Source organism: Chiloscyllium punctatum, chromosome 33, assembly GCF_047496795.1.
Source record: "Chiloscyllium punctatum isolate Juve2018m chromosome 33, sChiPun1.3, whole genome shotgun sequence".
Lineage (NCBI taxonomy): Eukaryota > Metazoa > Chordata > Chondrichthyes > Orectolobiformes > Hemiscylliidae > Chiloscyllium > Chiloscyllium punctatum.
The window spans coordinates 61,223,314-61,246,371 of NC_092771.1; the positions used below are offsets into that span (position 1 = coordinate 61,223,314).

Genomic DNA, 23,058 nt, shown 5'->3' on the forward strand with positions numbered 1-23,058 from the left:
TCACTAAGTTTCATCACACAACCATCGATCTGACATTGTGCAACTCGCTCGGGACATAACTATGTGTTATTCAAAGAAACACTGAAAAAAAATTATCCGTACTCCCCTTCCACTGTCACTGTTGTCAGTGTGATTGTCCCAGATTATGCGAATATTGAAGTTTCCCAAAATTATCACAATAGCTTTGTTAAAAAATTCCAATTAATTCCTGTTTAATGCAGTGATGTGCAATGAAATGGTGTTCGGTGGCTAAAATTGTTCTGCTGTTTCTGTCCTTGGCAAGTAGTAGCCAGAATTTACATTCTGACTCTACTTCATGATCTGCAGCCAAATGCTTTCTCTGTAATGCCTTTGTTATCCATTATAGTTCTCGTTGCACATTTTGCCTGAGTTTCTGCAAGGTTGTGAGCTATTGAATACTTATGTTCACCTTTTGTTCACCCTGTAACCATGTCTCCCTGGTGTCTAAATTTCTTTTATCTCTTTATCACAAATCCATCGACCTTATTGCAGAGACCTTCTCCATGCGAAATAAAAGCCATAATGTACTCTTTCCCCAAATGTCCTGTCACATACCTATTCACTGATGTAGTTTTAGTTAAACTCTGTCCCTTCCGGTTCCTTTCTGAATGTCTTCAGCCAAATTCCCATGTTGTTCTGATGCGTCACCTTTCTTTGGATTTGGAATGATCCTTTACCTGAACCTTGTCCCTGCATCCTATCTGTCAGTTTAAAGCCCTGTCCATAAACCTGCCTACATGATTGGCCAGGACACTGATCCCAGCACGGTTCCAGTGGGTCCATCCCATGGACCTTTTTTTTAAAATCAGCTATGGGATTTGGGTGTCTCTGGCTGACCAGTCTTTCTTGTCCAGCCCTAGCTGCCATTGAGTGGAGTAACTTGCTCAGCCATTTCAGAGGGTAATTTAGAGGCAAACACTTTGCTGTGGGTATGTAGTGCAGACCACGTCAGGATGGGCAGATGTCCATCTCTGAAGGACAAGTGTTTGGGCTTTTTTGTACATCAGCAATGGTCTCATACTTACATGTGGATTGTTAATTACTATTTTTAAAATTATTGATTTCAAATTCCACCATTTCTGATGGTGCGATTCAAACCTTTCTCTCCTGTACATTAGCTGTGGTTTTGGATACGTGCTGTAGTAATACCACTCAGCCATCACCTCACCTCCTCAATGGTTGCCCATCCCTGAACCCTGACACCAGGGCATCATGAAGCTAAACCCGTTCTTCCGACACAATTGTTTGATCTTGATAACTTGCTGCACTCTGGTGATATCACTCAGTCTCTCTCCATGTGGTATCCCTCACTGTGTGGGTCTAATTGCTGCCTCTGTCAGTGTCTCTCACTCTGGATCTCCAGATCCTGAGCCAACAGAATTCTCCGCTCCAGAGAGACGCAGCAGCACAGTCCAGGGATGGAGATTGGGATATTCCAGATCCCTGTGGGACACAGTGCCATTTTCCATGTGTTACCCTCACAGCATCAGTCTAATTGAACATTCTGTCTATCTCTCTGTCTCCTACATGTACTCAGGAAGGCCCTGACTCAATAGACTTCCCAACTGCTGGGTGTCTCGTCCACCACCTCATTGAAGATGGTTGGTCAGCCAGAGAGGCAAAGAGCAGGGGGATCTGGAGCCTTCAATAAATCCTGGAGTGAGGTAAGATCACTCATAGTGCACAGAGCAGGGAGCAATGAGAGGGCTCCAAACATCAGCTAACAGGACATGACATAGATACAGTGCTGGAGAGGGAGCACAATACAGACATACCCCAGGCTCAATCCCTGCCCATAATGTAAGGTCTGTTGAATTAAGACTAACCACACTGCAAAACTGAATCTATGCCATATCTTGGTGACCAATGTCTTCAATAATTTTTTAAATCCTATAACAGTTGCTATCTTTGTAACCTCCTCCCTTCCTTATAGTCACTTCACTAATTTGAAACTTACTGCATTCCAGCCTTCCAACCCTATCGCTGTAACTTGCTTCAGTGTCTACAACATGTCTTATCTCAGTAGTCTCCTCCTCTTTAACTGCATACAGAGTCATGTAGCACGGAAACAGAACCTTCACTCCAACTCATCAATGCTGACCATGATTCTTGTACTAAACGTGTCACATTTGCCTGCGTTTGGCCCTTACCTCTTCAAACCTTCTCCTCTCCCTGTATCTCCCCAAATGTCTTTTCCATATTGTAATTGTACACGTTTCTCCCATTTCCTCTGGCAGCCCGTTCCGTTTATGCACCATCCTCTGTGGGTAATGTTGCCCCTCAGCTCCCTCTTTAAATCCTTGCTCTCTCACCTCCTGTTTATACCCTCTAGTTTTGGACTCACCTACCCTTGGCTTTTCACCTTACTGAGGCCCCGCATGGTTTTATAAACCTTTATAAGGTCAATCCATAGCCTCCTCTGCCTAAGGCAAATATTTAGGACAATGTTACAAATGTCTCCAAATCATATCAAACCTCTGGACAATGATGGAAATTGCGTTATACTGCTTTCCCCACCCTGTTCACCTGTGATGCCACTTCCATGGAACATTGTAACTGCAGCCCTTGGGCTCTCTCTGTTCGACAACACTTTACAGGGCCAACCCATTAACTGTGTTAGTCCTCCCTGGTTTGTCTCAACAAAACCCAACACCACACGTCAACTGCATCTTTCATTCCTTGGTCCACTGGCCCCGTTGTTCAAGAGCCCCTTTGATAACCATATTCACTGCACACGATGCTATTGATTTGATCATCTGCAAACTTACTAACAATAACTCCTATATTCTCAATCAAATCGTTTATGTAGATGATACATATCAGTGGACCCAGCCCCAATCCTTATAGCACACCGCTGGTTACAGGCCTCCAATCTGAACAACAATCCCCTTCCACCACCCCCTGTCTCCTACTGTCAAGCCAATTTTGTATCCAGTTGGCTAGCTCTCCCTGATCCCATGTGATCTAACCTTCTGAACCAGTACATCATGCTAAACCTTGTCAAAGGTCCTGCTGACTTTAGTGTAGACAATATATGGTCATCACTTCAACAAAAGCAATCAAGTTCGTGAGACCTGACTTTGTACGCACAAAGCTGTGCTGACTAGCTTTCATTTATCCTGGCCTTTCCAAATGCTTGTAACTCTTGCCTGGCAGAATCACTTTCACAACCTACCCATCACTGACATCTGGCTAATTGGTCTTTAGTTCCCGAGCTTTCCATCACAGCGTTTCTCAAATAATTGACCAAAACTATATTATTGTCATAGTTGTACAGCATGGAAACTGACCCTTCAGTTGGTACCAAACATAATCTCAAACTAAACCCATCTCAGCTGCCTGTTGCTGGCCCATATCCCTCCAAACATTTCCTATTCCCGTACTTAACCAAATGTCTGAAAAACGTTGTAATTGTACCCACCTCCACCCTGTCCTCAAGAAGTTCATTCCACACTCAAACCGCCCTCTGTCACGATTTGACCCTCATGTCGTTCTTTTGAAGATCTCCCTCCTCTAACCTTAAAAATGTGGCCCCTTCTCTTGAGACTCCCCCATCCTGAGGAAAATGCAGCTACTGTTAACTCTATCTAAATCTCTCAAAATCTTATAAACTTCTATAAGGTCACCTCTCAATCTTGAGGCTCCTGCCATTTTTCAGAACTCAAGCATTCCATACACAACAACATCCTGGTAAATCTCTTCTAAACCGCTTGCAGCAGAATAATATCCTCCCTATAATTGGGCGACCAGAGCTGGACAGAGTGTTGCAGAAGAGGCCTCAATAATATCGGTACAATCTCAACATGACGTTCCAAATCCTACACTCAATGGACTGAGCAGTAGTGTGTGTGTTCTCCCTCGCTGTGTGTGTACGTCCCCCCTTGCTGTGTGTGGGGGTGTGTCCCTCCTTTGCTGTGTATGTGTGAGTTTCCCCCCTTGCTCTGTGTGTGTGTCCCTCTTGGTGTGCGTGTGTGTGCTTGGCCCTCCCTTGTTGTGTGAGCATGTGTCTCCCCCTCGCTGTGTGCGCGCGTGTCCCTGTCTTGCTCTCTGTGTATGTGTTTGTGTGTATCCAAGTCCCTCACTGGCTACGTGTGTGCGTGCCCCTCTCTTGCTGTGTGTCTGTGTTTGTGTGCTTGAGCATGCGCGTGTCTATCCCTCGCTGTGTGTGCGTGTCCCCTCTTGCTGTGAGTATCTGTGACCCTTTTACGGTGTATGTGAGTGTCCCTCCCTTGCTGCGTGTGTGTGTGTATGTATGCGTGTCACTCCTGCACTGTGTGTGTGTGTCCCTCCCTTGCTCTGTGTGTGTGTGTGTGTGTGTGTCCCTCCCTTGCTGTGTGTGTGTGTGTGTGTCCCTCCCTTGCTGTGTGTGTGTGTGCGCGCGCCTCTTGCTGTGTGTGCGCGTGTCACTCCCTCGCTGTGTGTGCGTGTGTGTCACTCCCTCGCTCTGTGTGTGTGTGTGTGTGTGTGTCACTCCCTCGCTCTGTGTGTGTGTGTGTGTGTCCCTCCCTTGCTCTGTGTGTGTGTGTGTGTGTGTCACTCCCTCGCTCTGTGTGTGTGTGTGTGTCACTCCCTTGCTCTGTGTGTGTGTGTGTGTCCCTCCCTTGCTCTGTGTGTGTGTGTGTGTGTGTGTGTGTGTGTGTGTCCCTCCCTTGCTCTGTGTGTGTGTGTGTGTCCCTCCCTTGCTTTTTGTTGCATATCCCCACCATTGTGTGTCCGCTTCGCCCCTCGCTGTGTCACTGCCTGTTCCCCCTGGCTGTGTGTCCGTGTGTTCCTCCCTCGCCATGTCTGTGTGTGTCCCCTCTCGCTGTGTGTGCATGCCCCCTTTCAATTTCTGTGCACATGCCCTCCCCCTCGCCGTGTGTCTGCTTGTCCCTCCTTCCCTGCGTGTGTGCGTGTCCCTCCTTTGCTGTTTATGTGCGTGTCCCTCTCTCGCTCTGTGTGTGTGTGTATATCCCTCCCTCGCTGTGTGTGTGCATGTCCTTCCCTCGCTCTGTGTGTGTGTGTGTCTGTGTGTGTCCCTCCCTGGCTGTGTGTGCATGTCCCTCCCTGGCTGTGTGTGTGTGCGTGTCCCACTCTCACTGGGTGTGTCTGTGTTTGTGTGCTTGCGCATGCGTGTGTCCCTCCCTCGCTGCGTGTGACCCCCTCTTGCTGTGAGTGTGTGTGTCCCTCTTGCAGTGTATGTGAGTGTCCCTCCCTCGGTGTGTGTGTGTGCGTGTCCCTCTTGCTGTGTGTGCATGTCCCTCTTGCTGTGTGTGCGTGTCCCTCCCTCGCTGTGTGCGTGTGCGTGTGTGTGTGTCCCTCCCTTGCTCTTTGTGTATATCCACCTCGCTGTGTGAGTGCATGTCCCCCCTTGCTGTGTGTGCGTGTGTCCCTCCCTCGCCGTGTGAGTGCATGCCCCCTCTCTCTTTCTGTGCACATTTCCTCCCCCTCACTGTGTGTGTGCTTGTCCCTCCTTCCCTGTGTGTGTGTGTGTGTCTCCATCGCTGTGTGTGTGTGTCCTTCCCTTGCTGTGTGCATGTGTTCCTCACTCACTGTGTGTGCGTGTCCATCCCTCGCTGTGTGTATGTATACGTTTCACTCCCTCGCTGTTTGTGTGTCCCTCGCTCACTGTGTCTGTGTGTCCCACCCTTGCTGTGTATGTATGTGTGTGTGTGTGTGTGTGTGTGTGTCCCTCCCTCGCTATGTGTGTGTCCCTCTCTCACTGTGTGTGTGTGTCCCTCACTCTCTGTGTGTGCGTGTCCATCCCTCGCTGTGTGTGTTTGTGTATGACCCTCCCTTGCTGTGTGTGTGTCCCTCACTTGCTCTGTGTATATCCCCCTCGCTGTGTGCGTGTGTCCCACCCTTTCCGTGTCTGTGTGTGCCCCCTTTCACTTTCTGTGCACATTTCTTCCCCCTCGCCGCGTGTGTGCTTGCCCCTCCTTCCCTCTGTGTGTGTGTGTGTGTGTGTGTCCCACCCTCGCTGTGTGTGTGTGTCCCTCTCTCACTGTGCGTGCGTGTCCATCCCTTGTGTGTGTATGTGTGTGTGTGGTAATGTGTGTGTGCGCGCATGCGTGTCCTTCACTTGCTGTGTATGTGTGTGTCCCTCCCTCGCTGTGTATGTGCATGTCCGTCCCTCGCTGTGTGTGCGTGCCCATCCCACGCTGTTTGTGCACATCCTTCCCTCCCTAACTGTGTGTGTGTTTGTGTGTGTCCCTCCCTCGCTGTGTGTGCATGTCCCTCCCTGGATGCGTGTGCGCCTGTCACTCCCTTGCTGTCTGTATGTGTCCATCCTGTGTGTGTGTGTGTGTGTGTGTGTGTGTGTATGTGTGTGTCCCTTCATTGCTCTTTGTGTATATCCCCTCACTGTGTGTGCGCATCTCCCCTCTGTGTGTGAGTGCATGTCCTCCCTTGCTGTGAGTGCGTGTGTCCCTCCCTCGCTGTGTGCGCGTGCGCCCTCTCAATTTCTGTGCACATGTCCTCCCCCTCGCCGTGTGTCTGCTTGTCCCTCCTTCCCTGTGTGATTGCATGTCCCTCCCTCGCTGTATGTGCGCATATCCCTCCCTCGCTGCGTGTCTCAGCACATCCCTTCCTCGCTGTATGTGTGTATGTGTCCGTCCCTTGTGTGTGACCAGCTTGCTGTGTGCGTGTGTCCCACTCTTGGCATGTCTGTGTGTCCCCTCTCGCTGTGTGTGTGTGCCCCCTCTCAATTTCTGTGCACATGCCCTCCCCCTCTACATGTGTGTGCTTGTCCCTCCTTCGCGGTGTGTGCGTGTCCCTCCCTTGTAGTGTATGTGCGTGTCCCTCCCTCGCTGTGTGTCTGCATGTATTCCCCTCACCATAAGTGTGTGAGTTTGTCCCTCCCTCGCTGTGTGTGCGCGTCTCTCCCTTGCTCTGTGTGTTTGTGTTTGTGTTTGTGTGCGTGTATGTGTGCGTGTTCCTCCTTCGCTTTACGTGTGTGTATCCCCGTCCCTCGCTGTGTGTATGTCCGTGTCCCTCCCTCGCTGTGTGTGTTTGTCCCTCCCTTGGTGTGTGCGAGTGTCCCTCCCTCGGTGTGTGTGCGTATCCCTTTCTTGCTGTGTGTATGCGTGTCCCTCCCTCACTGTGTTTGTGTGCGTGTCCCTTCCTTGCTGTGTGTGTGTCCCTTCCTCACGGTGTGAGTGCGTGTCCCTTCCTTGCTGTGTGTGTGTCCCTTCCTCATGGTGTGTGTGCTTGTCCCTCCCTCGCTGTATGTATGTGTGTCCCTCCCTCGCTGTGTGCGTGTCCCACCCTCGCTGTGTGAGTGCGTGTTCCCCCTCGCTGTGTATGTGTGTCACTTCCTCGCTCTGTGTGTCTGTGTGTACCCCCTTCACTGTGTGTGTGTGTGCATGTCCTTCCCTTGCTGTGTGTCTGCGGGTATCTCCCTCACTGTGTGTGTTTGCGTGTCGCTCCCTTGCTGTGTGTGTCCAAAATTTGTACCATCAGTGAACTGGCCATCATACGTTGACTGTGGTATTCAGGAATGTGTCGAGGTAGGATGCTGTTCAGAGTTTTGGAATGGACTGGTTGGGCCGAATGGCCTGGTTGCACACAATGGCGATTCTATTCAGGTTATTGTCCAGCCCTGTCAACCACCCCCGTCTCTTACATCTGGTCTTATCCCCAATATTCTCCTTAACACTGTAATCTCCTCCAGATTCTAAAACACTCCTTGGCGATGTAACCTTCTCCAGTCCTTACAAAGATCGATATGTCTGTCATCTCTTCCTGCTTTTAGAACCCTCCCTATAACTGTTACCATTTGGTACAGCACTCCCAATCATTGTTCCCTCTTGAAACTCCCATAAACATTTGTATCTCTGAAAACTCATTTGGACTGTCTCAACTTCCCTTTGACAGTTACATGCTGAGACCTGCTCTATTTCAGTGAAGTAATTAAGTCTTGGCAACACTCACTGTTATAACCTCCCTCCAGCCTTACAGCACTGAGGATCTGTAGAACCTCTTTTCAACCCGACAGCCATCTCTGTGTCTGTAATCTCCTCCACTCCCCATAATACATTCTCTCTGAGCTCCTCTGTAGTCCTCTAAACACTCCCTAACACTGTCTGTATCAGTGTAACCTTCTCCAAAAACACAACCTTCCCTATCTGTGTAAATACCTACACCGGTCCCTGTCCCTCTCAGCTCCATCTAACAATGCAACTCTCCATGTCTGTGTATTCACCTTCAGTCCCTACTCACCTCCCTATCTGTGTAACCTTCTCCATGCATTTTTGCTTCAGTCTCTTCAACTGTCCCTGTCAGTTTAACCTCTTCCAGACGTGAAAACACTCCTCTTTTTGACTTACCCAGACCACACAACCCTCACTATCTGTGACCTACTCATGTCTGAGAAACCTACCTCTGCAAATTGCTCCAACTCTTCAACTCTCCCTAAGCTCCTGCAGCTCTTACATCCCTCCCTATCTACCAAATCTCTTCCATTCCCTAAACACCAATAGTCTGTAGAGACCCGACCACCATCCCTATCAGTGTAATCCTCTCAGGTCTCTGCAGTAATCCTGATCTGTCGAACTCACTCCATGCCTGAGCCTCTCCCAATCCAGTCCCTACAAAACCCACGATCTATTTAACACCCTCCTGTCACTATCACCCCCATGTCAATGTAAGCTCCTCCTGTGTCTCCACCATCTACCCATCTCCATAACCTTGTCCAGCTCTTACACCACTGTCTGTTTAAACGTCACCCTCCTCTAAAACTTCCTCCTGTTTGTGCTATACTCCCTTATCTGTGAAACTGTTTCTGACCAAAATTGTTATCCCAGTCTCTGAAAAGAAATCCAGATTCCACAGCCTCCATAACCCCCAGAACCTAAGCCTTCCTGTGTCTATAAACATCTTCAGTCACGACTCCCCTGCATATCTCTGTTTGTTCTTCCAGTCGATACAAACATCTTTATCTCTGTAATCTGCTCAGCTCCCTAAAATAGTCCCTGTCTGTGATCCAACCCTGGCCTACAAACATCCTTATCCCTGTAAACTTCTCCATCCCTCCCAACATTCCCATCTCCATGAACCCCTGTCAGCCCTACAGCTCTCCACATTTCTGTAACCTCCTGTGGGTCTATGGTCCTCCTTCCCTGTGAAACCACCTCCAGTCCCCACATCCCTCCCAGTCTGGGTCCTCTGCTCCAGATCAGACCATTACTGTCTCTGTAAACACCTCCACTCCTGACAACTCTTCCCATTTGTGTAACCTCGTTCAGACCCCATACTCTCCAGCTTCCTGAATCCTCTTCCTGCACTGCAACCAAAACCATGTTTATGTAATATCCACCAGTGCTTTCACCTTCCCCCACTCAGTAACCACTTACAGCCCGAATAAAACACCTAAACTATGAAACCTCTCATTTCCCTACAATCCTCCCTCCCTCCCTCCTCAAATGCCTTCATCACCATGAAACCTCACAATTACTGAAGCCTCCTTTTGGCATTGCAACCCTCCTAATATCTGCAAAATCCTCCTGTCCTGATATCCCTCCCTGAGTCTGTAATCCCCACCACCCTCCAGTGCCCTTCTGGGGAACATGGCAGAGGAGGGAAGATTTGTAAAGTCCGAGCCATGTTATGGAGGTAGAATTCTGGGAATTACAGAGTTGGTCGAATGTCTGTGGTGTGCAAATTATTGGCGAGGACTCTAAAGACAGGATTTAAGACTACTTGGAAAACGAGAGTTAAATTAGCCACAGTCAGAATGGGTTTGTGAGGGGTCAGGTCATGCCTCACAAACCTTATTGAATTCTTTGAGGATATGGCAGAATATGTTGATGGCTCATTCAGAAAAGAAGGAAAATTGGGATACAGGGAAATCTGTCTGTCTGGATACGGGATTGGATGGCCCAGAGAAGACAGAGGGTGGCAGCAGATGGACAGTATTGAGCCTGAAGCTCAGTAACCAGTGGTGTTCTGTAACAATCAGCTCTGGGACTCTGCTCTCTGTGATTTTTGTAAATGACTTGGATGTGGATGTTGGAGAGTGGGTTAGTAAGTTTGCCAATCACACCAAGGTTGGTGAGTCGTGGGGAATGTGGAGGGCTCTTGTAGGTTGCAATGGGACATTGACAGGACGCAGAGCTGGGCTGGAAGTGGCAGATGGAGTTCAATCTGGAAAAGCGTGAAGTGATTCATTCCGGAAGGTCGAATTTGAATACAGAATACGGATGAAAGGCAGAACACTTGGCAGTGCGGAGGAACAGAGATCACGGGGTCCGTGTCTATAGATCCCTCAAAATCGCCACGCACGTTGGTAGGGTTGTTAAAAAGGCATATGTTGTGTTGGCTCTCCTTAGAAGGGGATTGACTGTAAGAGCCGTGAGGTTTTACTGCATCTTTATAGTGTCCTGGTGAGACCACACTTGGAATATTGTGTTCAGTTCTGGTCCCCTGTTTACAGGAAGGCTGTGCATGTTTTAGAGAGCGGACACAGGAGATTTACCAAGATGCTGCCTGTAATGGAGGGCAGTTCTTACAAAGAAAGGTTGAGGGAGCTAAGGCTTTTTTCATTGGAGAAGGGGGCGGGGCGACTTTGTGGAAGTGAACAAGGTGATAAGAGACACAGAGTGAGTGAATAGTCAGAGACTTTTCCTCCTATGGCATAAATGGCTATTACAAGGGGGTGTCATTTTATGGTGAATGGAGGATGGATAAGAGGATAGAGAATGGTAGGTGGTTGGATGGACTGCCAATGGTGGTAGTAAAATTAGACACATCTGGGACATTTAATAGACTCTTGGACAGATACATGGATAATAGTAAAATGAAGGTTATGTAGTTTATTTTGATCTTACAGTTGGATAAAAGGTTTGCATGAAATCATGGCCGAAGGGTCTTGTGCTGAACTGTTCTGCGGTTTGTGTTCTGTCTGGTAAACTGGGTAATAAGCTCAGATCAGTGTAAAAGGATATGGCATTCAGGAGGAGCTAGTGAACTGGATACAAAATTTGCTTGATGGTTGTAGACAGAGGGTGGTGGGAGACATGTTGTTTTTCTGACTGGAGACATGTGACCAGCGGTGGAGTGGGCCCACTGTTGTTTGTCATTTGGATAAATGGTTTGGATGGAAATATTGGTTTCCTGGGAAGTAATTGTTTTGTGTGACACTGAAATTGGTGGTAAAGTGGACAGTGGAGAAGGTTATCTATGATACAACAGGATGACCAGTACTGCTGGGATAGTGGGCTGACGAATAGCAGATGGAGTGTAATTAGATAAATGTGAGGTGTTCCATTTTGGTGAAACAAACCAGGGTGGGACTTGTATAGTTAATGTTCGGGCCCTGGGTCGTGTTTTCAGTCAGAGATCCAGTGACCCAGGTACACAGTTCTTTGAAAGTGGTGTCACAGATGGACAGGCTGGTGAAGCAGGCGTTTGGGATGGTTACCTTCATTGGTGACAGCATTAAGAGTAAGAGTTGGGATGTCATGTTGTAGCTGTAAAAGACATTGGTGGGGCCACCATTAAAACATTGTTGATCAGTGGGAAGAACTCATCTAGTTCACTAACCTCCTTTAGGGAAGGACATTAAATATTCTAACCTGGTCTGGCCGACATGTGACTCCAGACCCACAGCAATATGGCTGACTCTGAGCTACCATTTCAGTAATTAGCAGAGGGGTCAAAGAACGTTGTTCCAGGCAGTGACACCCACATCCCATGAATGAATATATAAAAATACCTATGTCCCTCCCTACCTCTGCAAACCCCTCCAGCTGCAGCAATCCTCCCTGGCTTTGTAACACCCTGACCACTGTCTGTAACACTCTCACCACCTCCAGCTCCTTCACCTCTCCCTGTTCATGTCGTGTCAATAAACCCTGACCCTGGTTCCCCTTCCCACAGCCCTCCTCCTGCGAGCAGACCCATTGCAATCCATTAACATTTACTCCTAAATCAGTTCAGGATTTTAAGTACTTTTTAGTGATCTTCTCAGCCTCATAATCTAGTATGATTCCTTTTGTCCTGAGTGAGGGATCAGTGGGAATTCCTTGCTGAGATTTTTACTGTTTCAATCGAATGTCCTTTTTTTGAGTATTTTACATTGTCCTTTCAAATGTTTTCCACTGTTCATTTACAGGCACATACTTCAGTCTGTTTAGCCTGTTTATCTTGGTCAGTTCTCCTCTCAAACTCATGTCATTGGCTATTTTTGTTTCTAGCTGTAGCTTGTCCTTTCTGTGATTCACTTTAAAACTTTACATTTATTTAAACTGCACTTTATCACAATTTCCCGAAGGATCTCTCCAGGTGACATTACTCATTCACTTAGTTTCATTACACTGTCGCTCTGCGATAGTTATATCCCTTAACAGTTGCACAATGTGTTTTTCAAAGAAACACTGAAAAAAAAATTAACCGAACTCCCCTTCCAGTATCTATGTTGACCATGTGATTGTCCCAGATTATACAAATATTGACGTTTTCCAAAATTATCACAATGCATTTGTTAAAAAATTCCAATGAGTTCCTGTTTAATGCAGTGATGAGCAATGAAATGCTGTTCGGTGGCTAAAACTGTTCTGCTGATTGTATCCTTGGCAAGTAGTAGCCAGAATTTGCATTCAGACTGACTCTACTTCATGATCTGGGGCCAAATGCTTTCTCTGTAATGCCTTTGTTATCCATTATTGTTAGCGTTGTCCATTTTGCCTGAGTTTGCACAAGATTACGAACCACTGAATATTGTTGTTCACCCTGTATCCATGTCTCCCTGGTGTCTAAATCTCTTATATCTCTGTGTCACAAATCCATCGACCTTATTGCAGCAACGTTGTCCGCTCAAACAAAACATAATATACTCTCTTTCACAATTTTCTGTCACAAATCTATTTGCTGATGTACAATTTTAGTTAAACTCTGTCCCATCCTGTTCCTTTCTGCTTGTCTTCAGCTACGTTCCCATGCTGTTCCATTGCTTCACCTTTTCCCTTTGGATTGGGAAAGCTCCTTTCACCTGCATCCTCTCTGTCAGTTTAAAGCCCTGTCCATAAACCTACCGACATGATTGGCCAGGACACTGCTCCCAGCACAGTTCCAGGGGGACCATCCTCATAGATTTTTTTAAAAAATCAGGTATGGGATGTGTGAGTGTCTGGCTGACCAGCCTTTCTTGCCCAGCCTTAGCTGCCCTTGAACTGAGTAACTTGCTCGGCCATTTCAGAGGGTCATTGAGAGGCAAACCCTTTGCTGTGGGGATGTCGTGCAGACCACGTGAGGATGGGCAGTTGTCCTTCTCTAAAGGACAAGTGTTTGGATTTGTTGTGCATCAGTAATGGTTTCATACTTATTTGTGGATTGTTAATTACTATTTTTAAAATTATTGATTTCAAATGTCTCCTTTTCAGATGGTGGGATTCAATCCTGCCTCCCCTGAACATTAGCTGAGGTTTTGGATACATTCTCTTGCAATAATACCACTAGGCCATTACTTCACCTGCTCCCTGGGTGCTCATCCCTGAGCACTGATACCAGGGCATCATGAAGCTAAACCCATTCTTCCGACACAATTGTGTGATCCTGACATCTTCCAGCAATCTGGGACTATTACTTAATATCGCTCCATTTTCCAGATCTCTGTGGAACTCAGTGCTATTCTCCATGTGTAACCCTCACTGCATCTGTTTAATTTCCCATTCTGTCTATTTCTCTGTCTCCTGTAGGTACTCAGGAAAGTCCTGACTCAATAGCCTTCCCAGCTGCTGGGTGGATCGTCCATCACCTCATTGAAAGCAGTTGGCCTGCCAGAGAGAGACAAAGGGAAAGGAGATCTGGAGCCTTCAATAAATCCAGTAGTGAGGTAAGGTCACCCACAGTGCACAGAGCAAAGAACAATGAGAGGGCTCTGTGAACACAACATGACATAGACACAGTGCTGGAGGGGGAGCACAGTACACACACACCCCAGGCTCAATCACCACCCCAATGTAAGTTCTGTTATATTAAAACTCCCTACTCTGCAACAGTGTGTCTCTGGCATGTCTTGTGGTCCAGTGTCTTCAATAATTTTTAATTCCTATAACAGATCCTATCACTGTAACCTCCTCCCTTCCCGATAGTCCCTCCACATATTTGAAATGTACTGCATTCCAGATTACCATCCCTATCCCTGTAACTTAGTTCAGTGTCTACAACATGCCTTATCTCGGTAGTCTACTCCTCCACTAAGGTAAAAACAAGGACTGCAGATGCTGGAAACCAGAGTCTAGATTAGAGTGGTGCTGGAAAAGCACGGCAGGTCAGGCAGCATTCGAGGAGCAGGAAATCGACTTTTCAGGCAAAAGCCCTTCATCAGGAACATAGGCCGAGAACCTGAAGAGTAGGGAGATAAATGAGAGGGGGGTGGGGATGGGGAGAAAGTAGCAAAGTGTACAATGGGTGAATGGGGGTGGGGACGGGGGTGATAGGTCAGAGAGGAGGGTGGAATGGATAGGTGGGAAGGGAGATAGGCCATTAGGACAGGTCATGAGGGCGGGGCTGAGCAGGAAGGCTGGAGGTGGGGTGAGATGGGGGAAGGGGAAATGAGGAAACTGGTGAAGTCCACATTGATGCCCTGGGGTTGAAGTGTTCCGAGGCGGAAGGTGAGGCGTTCTTCCTCCAGGCGTCGGGTGGTGAGGAAGTGGTGGTGGAGGAAGGCCAGGACCTGCATGTCCTCGGCAGAGTGGGAGGGGGAGTTGAAATGTTGGGTCACAGGGCGGTGGGGTTGATTGGTGCGGGTGTACAAGAGATGTTCCCTACTGTGCTCTGCTAGGAGGTGTCCAGTCTCCCCAATGTAGAGGAGACCGCATCGGGAGCAACGGATACAATAAAGGATATTGGTGGATGTGCAGGTAAAACTTTGGATGTGGAAGACTCCTTTGGGGCCTTGGATGGTGGTGAGGGGAGAGGTGTGGGCGCAGGGTTTGCAATTCCTGCAGTAGCAGGAGAAGGCTCCAGGAAGGGAGGGTGGGATTTTCGGGGACGTGGAACTGACCAGGTAGTCACGGAGGGAATGGTCTTTGCGGAAAGTGGAGAGGGGTGGGGAGGGAAATATATCACTGGTGGTGGGATCCGTTTGGAGGTGGAGGAAATGGTGGCGGATAATTTGGTTGATACGAAGGTTGGTAGGGTGGAAGGTGAGCACCAGGGGCGTTCTGTCCTTGTTACGGTTGGAGGGGTGGGATCTGAGGGCAGAGGTGCGGGATGTGGACGAGATGCGTTTGAGGGCATATTTTACCACGTGGGAAGGGAAATTCCGATCTCGAAAGAAGGAGGCTATCTGATGTGTTCTGTGGTGGAACTGGCCCACCTGGGAGCAGGTACGGCGGAGGTCGAGGAATTGGGAATAGGGGTTGGGAATTTTGCAGGCGGTAGGGTGGGAAGATGTGTATTCTAGGTAGCTGTGGGAGTCGGTAGGTTTGTAAAAAATGTCGGTGTCAAGTCGGTTGTCATTAATGGGGATTGAGAGGTCCAGGAAGGGGAGGGAGGTATCAGAGATGGTCCAGGTAAATTTAAGGTCAGGGTGGAATGTGTTGGTGAAGTTGATGAATTGCTCAAACTCCTCGAGGGAGCACGAGGTGGTGCCAATGCAGTCATCAATGTTGCAGAGGAAGACGTGGGGAGTGGTGCCATTGTAACTACGGAAGATGGACTGTTCTACCTTGCCAACAAAGAGACGGGCATAGCTGGGGCCCATACGGGTGCCCATGGCTAGCCCTTTTGTCTGGAGGAAGTGACAGGATTTGAAGGAAAAATTTTCAAGGGTGAGGACAAGTTCAGCCAAATGAATGAGAGTGTCGGTGGAAGAGTACTGTTGTGGACGTTGGGAGATGAAGAAACGGAGGGCTTGGAGGTCCTGGTCATGGTGAATGGAGGTGTAGAGGAATTGGATATCCATTGTGAAGATGAGGCATTGGGGGCCAGGGAAACAGAAGTCTTGGAGGAGGTGGAGGGCGTGAGTGGTGTCTCGAATGAATGTGGGTAATTCCTGGACTGGGGGACAGGACAATGTTGAGGTAGGTAGACATGAGTTCAGTGGGGTAGGAGCATGCTGAGACAATGGGTCGGTCAGAGTGGTCAGGCTTGTGGATCTTGGGAAGGAGGTAGAACCGGGCAGTGGGGGATCCCGGACAATGAGGTTGGAAGCTGTGGGTGGGAGATCTCCTCCTGAGGTGATGAGGTTCTGTCTGCTCTGGGAAATGACGGTTTGGTGATGGGAGGTGGGTCATGGTAGAGGGGGTGGTAGGAGGAGATGTCTTTGAGTTGGCATCATGGCTTCAGCGGTGTAGAAGTCAGTGCACCAGACTCCCACTGCACCCCCTTTATCTGCTGGTTTGATGGTGAGGTCGGTATTGGAGCAGAGGAAGTGGAGGGCTGTACGTTGTGAGGGTGAGAGGTTGGAGTGGGGGAGGGGGGAGATAGGTTGGGGCGGTTAATGTCTCGGTGGAAGTTGGAAATTAAGAGATCAAAGGCAGGTAATAGGCCAGCGCGGGGTGTCCAGGTGGATGGAGTGTATTGGAGGGTGGCAAAGGGGCCCTCAGAAAATAGGCGGGAGTCTTCATTGTAAAAGTAAGCTCTGAGGCGGAGGTGGTGGAAGAAGTGTTCGATGTCACGGCGTGTATTAAATTCATTGATGTGTGGACGGAGGGGGATAAAGGTGAGGCCTTTGCTGAGGACTGATCATTCGTCCTCAGTGAGCGGGAGGTCAGAGGGAATGGTGAAAACTCGGCAGGCCTGGGAGCTAGGACCAAGCGTAGGTGTGGAGCTGGGGGAGGCGACTGAGCCTGTAACTGGAGTGGGTGTGGTGGTAGGGGGAATGGGGATGGAGTCATGAGCAGGGGTGGTGTTCCCCTCAGGGTTATGGGGGCAGGGATGGTGACGGTGGGACCTGGGGGTGGTGTCAGCAGAATGCAGCTGAGTGGAGTTGGTGGGGGTGGAAGTGGTGACAAACACGGCAGTGGGGGGGCGTGGAAGTCACTGAGTGTGTGACATCAGCGAAGATGTGAGGGGCGGCAGTGATGTCACTTGTGGTGTATGAGGAATTGTGAGGAGCGGAAATGGCATTTACTTTATTTTAACCAATGATTTCCTGTCACAAATCTGTTTGACAATGTCGTATTTTAATTAAACTCAGTCCCTTCCTGTTTCTTTCTTTTGGTCTTCATTCACATCTCCATGGTGTTCCAATATTTCAACCTTTCTCTTTGGACTTGGGAATTTCCATTCACCTCAGACCTGTCCCCCTCCTCATCTGTGTCCATTTATGGCACACTGCATAATGTGGTACCAGAGGAGCCTATCCCAATAAAATAGCTCAGTCCTCCCTGAGTACTGGTAGCAGTGCTCACTGGTCAGAACCACTTCTGATGATACCATTGTGTGATCCTGATACATTCCTGCACTCTGCTGATATCATTGTCTCTCTCCATGTGATATCCCTCACTGTGTGGGTCTAATTGCTACCTCTGTCAGTGTCTCTCACTCGTGCCGCTGCACCAGATCCTGAGCTAACAGAATTCTCCACTCCAGAGGGAAGCAACTGCACAGGCCATGGATGGAGACTGGGAATTTCCAGATCTCTGTGGGACTCAGTGCCATTCTCCATGTGTAACCTTCATTGCATTAGTCTAATTTCCCATTGTGTCTACTTCTCTGTCTCCTGTAGGTATTCCTGATGTCCCTGACTCAGCAGAATTCCCAATTCCTGTCTCGTCCATCACCACATTGAAGACAGTTGGTCAGCCAGAGAGAGATGGAGAGTGAGTTCTGGAGCCTTCAATAAATCCTGCAGCCGGTAAGATCACTCTCAGTAAACAGCACAGGGAGGAGTTAGTGGGCTTTAATTCAGACCCTGAGGGCATGATGTAGGAACAATGCTGGGCAAGGAACATGAGAAAGTTCTCAGGCTTCATTATCGCCATCTTGTCTGTAAATTCATCTGTTCCACAGAACCCTCCCTATGTCTGTCAGTTTCTCCATTGTCTGTTTCATCGATACCACTTCCCCTCTCTCTATCAGCCCCTACAATCCTGCTTATCCCTGTAAGCTCCTCATATCAGTAAAACTCTCCAAGTTTCTGCCTTTGCCTTTAATCCCGGGTTCTGTCACATCTCTCCTTAACTGAAGAAAAACAACTCTTCAGTTCCTTAAGCCATCCCTGTCAGTGTAGTCCTTTCCAGACCTGAGAAACCTCCCTGTCTTTGTGACTTTTTTGAACTCCTACTACCTTCATGATCTCTGTAACCTTCCCGTCACGACAACAAAAAAGCTCTGTACCTTAGTAACCTCCTCCAGCTGTTAGACTCCTCCTTGTCTCTGGGCACAGTGCAGAGTGACCCTGCTTCTCTCATAAATTAGTTTCTCCATTTCTAATGATGACTATGAACTCTTCCTGTCTCTAAAACACACTCAGTCTCTGTAAACTCTGCTGGTCCCCATTGATGGAATTTCCTTCGGTAACTCCAAACCTTTATACCTTTAATCTCCTCCAGATGCGACCACACAGTTTATTTCTATAACCTCTATGAGTGATAGAGTCATAGAGATGTACAGCACAGAAACAGACCCTTCGGTCCAACCCGTCCATGCCGACCAGATATCCTAACCCAATCAAGACCTACCTGCCAGCACCCGGCCCATATCCCTCCAAACCCTTCCCATTCATATACCCATCCAAATGCCTCTTAAATGTTGCAATTGTACCAACCTCCACCACATCCTCTGGCAGCTCGTTCCATACACGTACCACCCTCTGCGTGAAAAAGTTGCCCCTTAGGTCTCTTTTATATCTTTCCCCTCTCACCCTAAACCTATGCCCACGAGTTGTGGACTCCCTGACCCCAGGGAAAATACTTTGTCGATTTATCCTATCCTATCCATGCCCCTCATAATTTTGTAAACCTCTGTAAGGTCACCCCTCAGCCTCTGACACTCCAGGGAAAACCGCCCCAGCCTGTTCAGCCTCTCCCTGTAGCTCAAATCCTCCGATCCTGGCAACATCCTTGTAAATCTTTTCTGAACCCTTTCAAGTTTCACAACAGTTCTTCCGATAGGAAGGAGACCGGAATTGCATAAAATATTCCAACAGTGGCCAAACCAATGTCCTGTACAGCCACAACATGACCTCCCATCTCCTGCACTGAATACTCTGACCAATAAAGGAAAGCATAACAAATGCCACCTTCAATATCCTATCTACCTGTGACCGTACTTTCAAGGAGCGATGAACTTGCACTCCAAGGTCTCTTTGGTCAGCAACACTCCCTAGGACCTTACCATTACGTGTATAAGTCCTGCTAAGATTTGCTTTCCCAAAATGCAGCTCATCGCATTTATCTGAATTAAACTCCATCTGCCAGTTAGCCCATTGCCCCGTCTGGTCCAGATCCTGTTGTAACCGTCTTCACTCTCCACTACACCTCGAATTTTGGTGTCATCTGTAAACTTACTAACTGTACCTCTTATGCTCGCATTCAAATCATTTATGTAAATGACAAAAAGTAGAGGGCCCAGCACCGATCCTTGTGGCACTGCACTGGTCACAGGTCTCCAGTCTGAAAAACAACCCTCCACCGCCACTCTCTGTCTTTTACCTTTGAGCCAGTTCTGTATCCAAATGGTTAGTTCTTACTGTATTCCATGAGTTCTAACCTTGCTAATCAGTCTCCCATGGGGGACCTTGCTGAATGCCTCACTGAAGTCCATATAGATCACATCCATCACTCTGCCCTCCTCAATATTCTTTGTTACTGTTTCAAAAAAACTCAATCAAGTTTGTGAGACATGTTTTCCCATGCACAAAGCCATGTCGACTATTCCTAATCAGTCCTTGCCTTTCCATGTGCATCTTGTCCCTCAGGATTCCCTCCAACAACTTGCCCACCACTGAGTTCAGGCTCACTGGTCTATAGTTCCCTAGCTTGTCTTTACCACCCTTCTTAATCAGTGGCACCACGTTTGCCAAACTCCAGACTTCCGGCATCTCACCTGTGACTATCAATGATACAAGTATCTCAGCAAGAGGCCCAGCAATCACTTCTCTAGCTTCCCACAGGGTTCTAGGGTACACCTGATCAGTTCCTGGGGATTTATTCACCTTTAATCCTTTCAAGACATCCAGCACTTCCTCCTCTGTAATCTGGACGTTTTGCAAGATGTCACCATCTATTTCCCTCCAGTCTATATCTTCCATATCCTTTTCCACAGTAAATATCGATGCAAAATATTCATTTAATATCTCCCCCATTTTCTGTGGCACCACACAAAGGCTGCCTTACTGATCTTAGAGCGGCCCTATTTTCTCCCTAGTTACCCTTTTTTCCTTAATATATTTGTAAAAACCCTTTGCATTCTCCTTAATTCTATTTTTCAGACCTATCTCATGTCCGCGTTTTGCCCTCCTGATTTCCCTCTTAAGTATATTCCAACTTCCTTTATACTCTTCTAAGGATTCACTCGATCTATCCTGTCTATACCTGACATGTGCTTTCTTCTTTTTCTGAACCAAAAACTCAATTTCTTTAGTCATCCAGAATTCCCAATACTTACCAGCCTTCCCTTTCACCCTGACAGGAATATACTTTCTCTGGATTCTTGTTACCTCATTTCTGAAGGCTCCCCATTTTCCAGCTGTCCCTTTAGCTGCGAACATCTGCCTCCAATCAGCTTTCAAAAGTTCTTGCCTAATACCGTCAAAATTGGCCTTTCTCCAATTTAGAACATCAACTTTTAGATCTGGTCTATCCTTTTCCATCACTATTTTAAAACAAATAGAATTATGGTCACTGGCCCCAAAGTGCTCCCCCACTGACACCTCACTCACCTGCTGTGCTATACTTCCCAAGAGTAGGTCAAGGTTTGCACCTTCTCTAGTAGGTACATCCACATACTGAATCAGAAAATTGTCTTGTACACACTTAAGAAATTCCTCTCCATATAAACCTTTAACACTATGGCAGTCCCAGTCAATGTTTGGAAAGTTAAAATCCCCTTCTATACCTACCCTATTATTCTTTCAGATAGCTGAGATCTCCTTACAAGTTTGTTTCTCAATTTCCCTCTGACTATTTGGGGGTCTATAATACAATCCCAATAAGATGATCATCACTTTCTTATCTCTCCGTTCCACCCAAATAACTTCCCTGGATGTATTTCTGGGAATATTATCCCTCAGCACAGCTGTAATGCTATCCCTTATCAAAAATGCCACTCCCCCTCCTCTCTTGCCTCCCTTTCTACCCTTCCTGTAGCATTTGTATCCTGTAACATTAAGCTGCCAGTCCTGCCTATCCCTGAGCCATGTTTCCGTAATTGCTAGGAGATCCCAGTCCCATGTTCCTAACCATGCCCTGAGTTCATCTGCCTTCCCTGTTAGGCCCCTTGCATTGAAATAAATGCAGTTTAATTTATTAGTCCTACCTTGTCCCTGCCTGCCCTGACTGTTTGACTCACTTCTGTTCTCAGCTGTACCCGTCTCAGATCGATCTCCCAAAATCCTCCCTGTGATTGTTATCACGTCCCATCCCTGCATTCCTCCAAATCTATGTAGAGTCGTCCCACCCTGTATCTGTCACCTGCCCCAGCTTCCACAACCAACCCTATCTCTGAAAGACACCCTCCCACCCCCTGTCCCAGTTACTACAGCCCGCTGTATCACTAAATGCCAGTAGTCACTATAATATCAGAGTAAGGTGTGAAAGCAGGAATACTGTACTGGGTTAGATGATCACTCGTGATCATATTGAATGGTGGGACCACCTCTGTAGTCAAATGACCAATACCTGCTCTTCTTTCCTGTGCTTCTCTATAAACTTACTACCTATGTAACCTCCTTCAGTCCCCACAGCCCTCCCTCTCTCCATAAACTCCTTCAGTCCCCATGACTCTTCCTATCCATGTAACCTGAATCATTCCCCACAAACCTCCCTAACTCCATAACCTCCAAAAGGCCCCACGACCCTCCCTATCTCCATAATCACATCCTGACCCAACGACCCTCCCGTTCAGAGTAACCTCCTTCAGTCCCCATGATCCTCCTGATCTGGGCAACCTCCTTCAGGCCCAACTGCCCTGCAGATCTCTTTGGCCCCTTTCAGGCCCCACAACACTCCCTATCTCCATAGTGTTCTTCAGTCACCACTGCACTCTCTATGTCCATAATCTCGTACAGTCCCCACATCACTCCCTGTCTCCATAATGTCCTTCAGTCCCCACGACCCTCCTTATTTCCAAAACATCTATTACCTGTTGAACCTGTAAGCTCCATTTTTCAGATTGATAAACACGAACTCCCATAACCCTTTCTGCTGCCAGTCTGAAACCAAACAGTGTTAACCTGATAGTAGGTCGGGAGCTGAAATATGTTTGAAAGGATATGTCAATGAACAATAACTGGACCCTTAGAAACGCTTTTAATAAAAAGAGAATGTGTTTTTGAGCCTGTTGGATTTTATTTTTATTGGCGTGAATATAAATAGCAGAGTAGATACGGGTGTAAGAACAGCTGTACCGAGGATACGGTTTATTTGAATTTTCAGAAACCTTTACACAAGTTTCAATAAAGGCTAAAGAGTAACTTGGTAGAGAATAGGGCACCTTAACTGTCAGGAGGTGGGTGAGATATTAGACAAAATAATGTTGTCAGAATTTACTGTGGAGAAAGACATGGAAGCTCGGGAAGTTGGGGAAATAAATAGCGATGTCTTGGAAAGAATCCTCACCAGAGAAGAAAAAGTGCTGGAATCTTAAAATAAATAAAGGTAGATAAATCCTCAGTCACTTATTAGGTCGATCCTAGAATATTGTGGGAATCTGGGGAAGTGACCCTAACATATATTTATTTTATCAATAAACACAATGAGTTACCGGAGGATTGGAGGGTGGCTAATGCTGTTCCATCACTTAAGGTCTGCAGGGAGCAGCCAGGAAATCACAGACCAGTGAGCCAGTGCTGGGTAAGTTGTTGGAGGAGATCCTGAGAGAAAGGAACTACATATATTTGGAAAGGCAAGGGCTGATTAGAGATGGTCAGCATGGCTTTGTGAGTGGGAA

At 47.6% G+C, this 23,058-nt stretch overlaps 1 protein-coding gene across 1 annotated transcript in view; it reads left to right on the forward strand.

The window, feature by feature from the left end:
- LOC140458580 (uncharacterized) overlaps positions 1-23,058 on the forward strand; it is a 107,055-nt gene that overhangs the window by 13,929 nt on the left and 70,068 nt on the right. Inside the window, exons 3-4 of the mRNA XM_072553341.1 lie at positions 13,695-13,831; positions 17,675-17,803. The gene's annotated coding sequence lies outside the window, so the exon portion shown is untranslated. The remainder of the gene's footprint in view (positions 1-13,694; positions 13,832-17,674; positions 17,804-23,058) is intronic.